The following is an 8,561-nucleotide window of genomic DNA, read 5'->3' as shown; positions in this document are numbered from 1 at the left end:
ACCGCCTTCTGCCACAGATTGCCTCCCACCGGCCGATACGCTCCCACAGAGAGGCCCTCCTCAGGGTGCCGTCAACCAGACAGTGTCGGCTGGCGACCCCCAGGGGGAGAGCCTTCTCTGTGGGAGCACCCACCCTCTGGAACGAGCTGCCCCCAGAGATCCGGGTGATTCCGGATCTCCCCTCCTTTCACCGCGCCCTGGTTATTTCAGCGGGCAGGACTGGCCTAGGGGTATTTTAAATTGGTTTTAACAAAATTTTTAGTATAAGCGGCCTATTGAATATCTATTTTTAATTACTTTTAAATTTTGTATTATATTGTATTATTGTTTTTTAAGCTGGCTGTAAGCCGCCCTGAGTCCTCCGGGAGAAGGGCGGGGTATAAATTTAATAAAACTAAAACTAAAACTAAACTAAAACCTGCCCATCCGCCCCTGATCTGCCTCCTCCCTGCCTGCTCCGCCCCCACCAGCCCCCTGCCCCGTCCACCCACAGGACCACCCAATGCCTCCATGGCCCTCTGCAGATCGCCCAGGCGGCCCTGCAGTGCCATGGCAGCCACACACTCTGCCTGCACCCCGCAACATCATATGTGCGCAATGGGGTGCGAGGGCGGAGTCTTGTCCCTGCTGCCAACCTGCCATGTCCTTGGCTGCGCTGTTCCTTGCGGGCCACGCCCGGGGGCAACTCTCCTCTGGGGAGGCTGCTGGTGAGGAGGGGGCTGCAGGGAGGCCGGGCTGGGGCGACAGTGCACGTGCCCACAGAAAGGGCTCTGAGTGCCGCCTCTGGCATGCGTGCCATAGGTTCGCCACCACTGACCTATAGGGTACTGTGGCAATTCCATAGTCCGTTTATAAGAGTTGCATACAAAATACTTATATTATGCTGGCAGATAATATTTTGTCCTTTCTACCAGCATAATACATATATTTCTTTAAATATAAATCTCACCATCTTCATCATCAGGTACTAATCATTTATAGACATAATCAGTTTTTTCCCTTTTTTTCCCACCTCCTTGCCATGAATATCGACAAGAGGGAGCAGGAGAGGCAGATGACAGTGTAATTTTTAAATTTATTTTTTTTAAAATGTATTGGTCACCCAATAAGCTCAGGTTTATTGAGTGACCAATACATTTTAAAAAAATAAAAAAATAAATTTAAAAATAAAGTTCCAGTGGACTCAGGTTACATGGTTAATGTCATTTTTGCAAAACGACATTTTAAAACCACCATGGCTCTCACTGTATGCCTATGCTTTCCACTGATTTTCGAATAATCCCTGTTCTCTCTCCCACCCCCCCAAGATAATGAATCACTCCATCTCTCCTGTGATTGAAAATTGGCATCTGTTTATATCTTGTTCCTTACAGTAATCAGTAAGAAACAAAGCCTCGTTTTAACAAGCTAAACACAGTCAGGAGGTCAAATCCGATTCCCTGTTGAAGTGATTCAGGACAAGACTGAGCTGTTCCTGGAGCTCTAGTCTAGCATGTTAACATGAGCCAAAGGGTGTTTTGTTTTCTGAAATTCTTGTGTTCTGGCTGGCTTAGAACTTGCAAGATGGATACAAAACTAGAAGGATGTTAAAGGAGGCATCAGGACTGAAATAAAGAAGACCATGTTTATTAGAATTGCCCGCATTAATAACTTACAGCACCAGGGGTTCTTTCCCAATATGCTGTGATGAGCCCAAGCAGCTGGGACTGTCTCCCAGAGTCCATTCACAAAGGGGTTCTTTTCACTGAGCCATTTATTAGGAAAAGCTAGCTTGTCTAAACAAGAGTTAGTTACAGGAGTTCATTCAAAATGCTAATCAATTGCAGGATTGATCCAGAGACCCTGGTTTTTGCTGATGCAATCCCTGTATTAGATCATACAAGTGGCTGTTCTTTCCCAATGTTGCTAAACTTCAGATTCCATCAGCTCTAACCAGCATGACCAAAGATGAGAAATGTTGGTTGCGGGTAATAGTGTGGGAAATTAGCCCCAGAGAAGGAAATATTAAGAGGGCAGAAAAATATATTTCCTTAAAAGGATTTTTAAAAAGCAGAAACCAACCCTGCCCCCCAACCAAGTCTCTGCCCCAAGCAGGAGCCAGTCTGTACAAATGCAAATGTAAAACCATCAGGAAAGCTGGAGCCAGGAAACTCAAGAAGACACAAAGACCTAAAATCTGCATATTCCACCTGAGATGGGACATAATAAGACTAACCCATTACCATCAAGTATACCAGAGAGGCACACCTAAACTCAGGTCAGAATACGTGATACAAGAAATAGCCTCAAAGTTCATGCCACAGGAACAGGAAACTATTCCAAACAAAAGGCTAGAGAGGGTATAAAAACCTACTGCCCATGTGTTCAGGTCCTTTTCCCCCCTCTGGTCTTTCCTGCAAGAACCATATTTCTGCCTCTTCAATAAACTGTAACCATCTTCCCAAAGCAGTCACCATGTTGCTTATTTATTCCCGGCTTGGATGAATCAGGATGAACACTTTACTTCCAACAATTGCGATACAGTAACAATAGCACTTAGACCTATGTACTGCTTCATAGTGCTTTATAGCGCTCTCTAAGCAGTTTACAATGTCAGCATATGCCCCCAACAATCTGGGTCCTCATTTTGCTGACTTTGAAAGGATGGAAAGCTGAGTCAACCTTGAGCCCATCAGGATCGATCCATAGGCTGTGGGTAGAATTTGCTTGCAGTACTGCACCTTAACTACTGCACCACCAGGGCTTATTTGTAAGCAACATTTGGAATGCCACAGACTATGCACATGGTGAGATGGGCAGCAAACAAATTTAATAAGCAAGCAGGCAAGTAAATATCTCACCAATAGTATAATCGAAACCGTATTTTTTTGGATGTTTCAGTAACCTGGGCTAAAATCAGATTGGAAACTACATTTTATTATTATTATTAATGTCAGTGCTTCCATCCCAGTGAGCAATAGAGGGGGAAGAAGCAGAAACTCCCCTAATGGCAATGGATCAATAACATACTTTTGTGTTGGTGGTGTTCTAAAAGACATCTTAAAAGGATTATTTGGACAGCTATTACAGAGACCAACCCCTCCTTCCTTCCCCTGCTGGAAGTGACAAGCCTGCTTTGAAAGAGGAGTAAGCTCTGACTGAGAGTTGGAGCACCAGGATTAACTCACAAGGGAGGGGGTGGGAGGCACATGTGTGCAGGAAAGAAATTAACCAAGGCTTATGGAGCGAGCAGATTAAAAAGAAAGGATAAGAAGGGGTGCGCGGGAGTTGCAAATCGGTTTAGAGATGAGGTTGCACTTTTCCCTTTGCAGAAAAGTTAATACAGTATTCCTTGTTTCTGATTTAAATATATTCAAAGGCATCAAGCAATGCCTTCAATGTCCCTTTATTTCCCTCTTTCTAGTAATTTTAGCAATAGCTCTAATACAGTGGTTCTCAACCTTTTTAATGCCATGACCCCAACCGGTCGTAAGTCGAGGACTAAACCGGTCATAAGTCGAGGACTAACCTGGTCATAAGTCGAGGACTACCCAACTGGTCGTAAGTCGAGGACTTTCCCTGCCCAGGAGTGCCACGCATGCGTGGTTCTGCCCCCTGCGCCGGCCGAGGCATAGCTGGCAAGCGGCAGAGACGGAGCAGGCCGACCACCAGCTGGCCCAGCCCAAGGGAGGTAAGGCACCCGCCGGAAAAGGGGAAAAAAATGGCGGACAAAAAAAATGGCGGACAGCCTTGCTTGCCGACCCCCATGAAATGGTTGATCGACCCCAAATGGGGTCCCGACCCACAGGTTGAGAACCACTGCTCTAATAACTTTAGCAATAGCTCAGTGAGCTTGTCAGCTGGAAAGCTAACAGCCCAGATTTGAGACCCGAGCGTCACGCAATGGGGTGAGCTCCCATTACTTGCCCCAACTCCTGCCCACCTCGCAGTTTGAAAGCATGCAAATGCGAGTAGAAAAATAGTTACCTCTTCATTGGGAAGGTAGCAGCATTCCATGCGCCTCGGCGTATAGTTATGCTGACCACATGACCACAGAAGTATCTTTGGACAATGCACCCTCAGCTAAGAAATGGTGATGAGTATCATCCTCTAGAGCAGACATGACTGGACAGGGGAAAACTTTATCTTTACTTTTAGTACCTTTTGCATTATTGTTGGCAAGGAGTTCTTTTGACTCTCTCCTCCCTGCTGAAATCACAATGAGAGGGAAGGAGAGGGGCCCTTGCCCTGTGTCCTCCTCCCATTGATTCTGCACTCCTGTCATGTCACATCACCCTCTTAGCCACAGAGACTGCATCCTGCGTCTCTTAAAGACACTGATGATGGAGGACTAAATTCTTTCCATATGGAAAGAGAACTTCCATCGATTTCTCAAGAGAAAGCTTGGCATTTCTCCCCCAAACTCACTTTCTTCTTTTTCTTCCTCAGCTTTTTAGTTTTGGCTGCCACATCCTGCCTCTCTTTTTGTTATTAGCATCTTTCTTTCTCTGTCTTTCAGGGCACCCCTTTCACGAGGCAAACAGCTGTTCATTTGTTTTGTCAGTAATGGGGAAAAGACTTGAACAGCTGATGACAGGTAATTTGGGCTGATGTTGAAATTCTTATAATAGAAACAGCATTGAAAGCTATTACTTCATCTTATGCTGACTGTGTATGTGTGATGAGGCTTTCCAAGTAGGAGGAAACAATATCAAATCTGCACTTTATGAGGTATAGATCAAACAATTGGAACATCTCAACAGTCAGAAACTTCAAATAGTCAGAGTTGTTCTCCCTGGACAAATTGGTTCTTTAAGAAGAAGTGTGAATTTAGGCAGTTTACTTAAGAAGTCGGCCAGCTGCCCTGCCCCTTATAAGCTCCAACAATGCAATCCCATCTAAAGTCCATAAGAATATCATCAATTGGCATAACTATACATAGCCCAGAAAGCAGGAGGAAAGGGTGTGCTATGGTTCTGGATTAAATCTATTCAGGTTATCCTTCTGTCTCTGTCTTCTCATCACAATCCTGATTTTAGTTATTTTTAACATACTTATCCCCAAAGTAGAAAATCATGCTTCTTTTTTCCTAGTGGTTCATGAACTATTTTGTGTGGGCTGTAAAAAAAAAAAGGAGTTCAGGGGCTACATATGGATCAGGGGAATCAGATTGTCCAATCGAATCTATGGTACATAAATTATTATATTATTTATGTATTAAATATACCCATATAGCCACCCAACTCACATACAGGTGACTCCAGGCAGTTTAGATTTTTTTTAAAAAAAATCTACCATATAATAAAGACCCACAACCCCCTCCACCTCCATGGTGGTAACAATGCAATATGATCAGGCACTAGATTGGTTTCGTCTCCATCGTGATCCCCAGGTCTGTTGTAAAAAACCACATTTTTAGGGCTTTTAGGAAAAGCAACAGGGTGGGGGCCAACCATACTTGGAGGTTCTCATGGGTTCTTTCTATCAACAGCCTTTTAATGTTTGCGTTAATTATACAGCACAGTTTACATACACCAATATTCTAAAGTGTCTCAGCAAACTTAGCGAATGATTAGACAAGCTCATTGGAATGACTGAAGCCAAGATAACCTGTAACTCAAGAGATCTGAAAGTCTATGAGGGCTATATTTACCTAGGAAATATCTCAACTGTCAAGTTCATTTGTTTCTTGAAATCTGTGTGCACATAAATCCACTTTGGTACATGTCCAGGGCTTCCATAATAACCCAGCTACAAGATTATCTCAAGCTGTCTTTGACTCTGCAAACAGAACTAATCAGTCCAGTGTGCAAATATGAGTCAGCCCAGTTCTGTTCAGATTAATGAAAATCATTTAGATAAATTAATCTCATCCAATTATTTTAAACTGACCCCTTGTTCCCAAGTCAAGGAGTGGAATATAATTAAAACTGCTGAACATACAGATTTTTCCCCAAATGTGTTAAGATTCAGAGAAGGGGCAGAGTGCAGCATAAAATGGAGAGGCTGAAGCAAGGTTATTTGTTGAACATTACCATCTATCTTGGTTTTTCACATATTGGGCAGGCAGATAAAGCAGAAAAAGAAAAACTCTGCTGTTTTAAAAAAAAGGATCAAAGAGTAGAGCTATTTCCTTCATGCCAGGAGAAAAGAAATGACGGAACAGGGAAGGTACTCACAAAGTCAGATTAGCCAGCAGAAGCTAAGAAAGTTAAGCAGAACGTATAATACAAAAAAGGGGGGTTAGTACATTTGCAGATGGTTAGAATGTGGCTCTATATTTTTCTGACTGCATTCGTTTCCTTTCAATCATTTAGGCCCCAGATAGAATGATCAGATATCCCCATTTCTCCCTGAGGAAGAGTTAGCAGTAACTTGCTAAGCATACAGTGATCAATTTGTATTCTTTCAAAGCAGACAAGCCAACCAAAGTGGAAAAAGTAGATATATTTTTATTTCCTTAATTGGAAGAGTTAGAATGCTTCAGAGTTAATTTCTAAACCCTCCGGTCTGTTGGAATGAAGACGGTCATCAGACAGATTTCCTGAACTAGGTAGAAAATAGGTATATATATTACATTGCCCACATACTAACCTGCCCAGAGTCATTGATTGAGATGGGCAGCTGAAGAAATTTAAGGAATAGATAAATGAATTCTGAAGCTCACACAGGACCATCAAGGCGTTTGGGAACCATATGGGCATTCTGAGAAGTGCAGGAAGGCAGACACCAAATCTGCCAACAAGCTAGAATTTTCAGATTGCTTTTTCAGTTTGGGGGAAACATAATGAAATATTTAAATATTTTGCTCTTCTCTAATAACTGAAGGTGCAGGGCAGCCACAAGAAGGAGTGTAGGTTGTGCACTGCACAAAGATGCTATGATGTTGGGGGTGCCAAACAATCAGAATAGTAATAGACCAGTGCCAGATTGCAGAGTGCCAGGTTGGAGAAAGAGGCCCATTCAGTTACTACTTTGCACATCTGTGTATGTATGGTATGTAGAAGAAAATGGAAATGAAGCACCGGGAACAAACAACTGCCATATGGCATGACTTGAAGCTCTGAAGGCATTTTTTTTTTACAGGAAGGGATAGGTCAGTAACAATCCTATGAGGGCAAAGTTAGTATGGTAACCCTTGTTTAATTGTAAATGTGTGTTTTTTTCAAACCAGATCAGATTCTTCCTGGAGGAGATAGCCAGGCTGACCCCGAGGGAGGGGGTCAAACACATCATCAGTCATGAGTCCCTGCATGCCCCAAAAAATCTAAGTCCAGCCCATCTTGAATTTATTCTATCTACTACCAAATTGCTTTAACCGTTAGTAATTCTGATTCTTGTAGAGAGCTTAAGCTTGCAAGAAATCTTGTTCCCATTTGAACTGCCTGAATTTTTCTGGTCCTTGACACTTCCTTTCATACTATAGAAGGCCTATCACACCTGAGACCTCCCAGGTATTTTGATTTTCATTTTCTATCAATCTTTGCTATCAAGACTCATGGTGATGAGCACGAAAGGTCTGGAAGACACCAAGGTAAGAAATCTGCTGTACATTAAAGAAAGGCGGTTCTCCTAGTCCCACCTTTAAAACTATAATATCCAGTAAGTTAGGTCAGGACAAAATACTATCAGCTTTAATATAAATTTGAAGTTGCCTCATTTACTAAGTTAGAGCATTAGCTCGGGATCATCTTATGTACACAAAGCAAGTGCTTCCCCCTAGACCAACTCAGGTAATTAAGTATGAAGATGGGATTTTCGATCCTTTGGAAATTTGAGATGTTGAGTGAGCCAACAGACTTCAAAAGTGAAGATAATACATCAAGGAAATCTGTCAGTGGTGTCCAGGTTCCCATCTGCTCTGAAACAGATCAATGGTGTCTATTGCCTCTGTCATCAAGTCCCTTGGAATCCTTCTTTTTCTTACTTCATACTTCTTCATGAGATAAGAATGAAATACTTGAAAGCAAATGCTAAGACTGAGGTCCTGGCTCCTGCCTTGTATGAGCTTTGAAATGATTGGGGGTCGGTAACATTGGTTTTTATTTTTTATTTTTGAAAAAGTTTTCTTGATGTTCTAATTTCACATTTAAATATTTGAAAAGCAATGTGGCGGTTGAGTTGGTCAATAATTCAATAACATACAAATATCTTTAGTACAGATCTCAAACTATTACATTGAATATTTCCACTCATCGATAAATTTTTACCTTATATATCTTAATTACTTTTACAATTAACCTTTATAAGCAAATCAATGTTCAAATTCAACTGTTAATATTTCTACTTCCAAGTTTTAAATAACCAAAGTTTTCCTTATCTCGACTCATAACAATATCTAGTATTCAAAATACACATCTTATCTATTTGAGTATATTCTATTTTAATTCTCACTAATAAGTCAAAACCCCAATTTTCTTCAGTCTTATTCTAGCTTTCTTTCTTTGCCAAATCAACTTCCATGTCCGTGCTTTTGAATCATCCAATAAATCTCCCTGCATTGTTATGTATATTGTGTAACATAGAAAGAACCATCCGACTGCCATTTTTTGAGACGACTGACAAATCGTCTCTGTATTTTT

Source organism: Protobothrops mucrosquamatus, unplaced genomic scaffold (assembly GCF_001527695.2).
Source record: "Protobothrops mucrosquamatus isolate PMUCROS unplaced genomic scaffold, P.Mucros_1.0 scaffold862, whole genome shotgun sequence".
In the NCBI taxonomy this organism is placed as follows: domain Eukaryota; kingdom Metazoa; phylum Chordata; class Lepidosauria; order Squamata; family Viperidae; genus Protobothrops; species Protobothrops mucrosquamatus.
Note: the sequence above shows the minus strand (reverse complement) of the source record.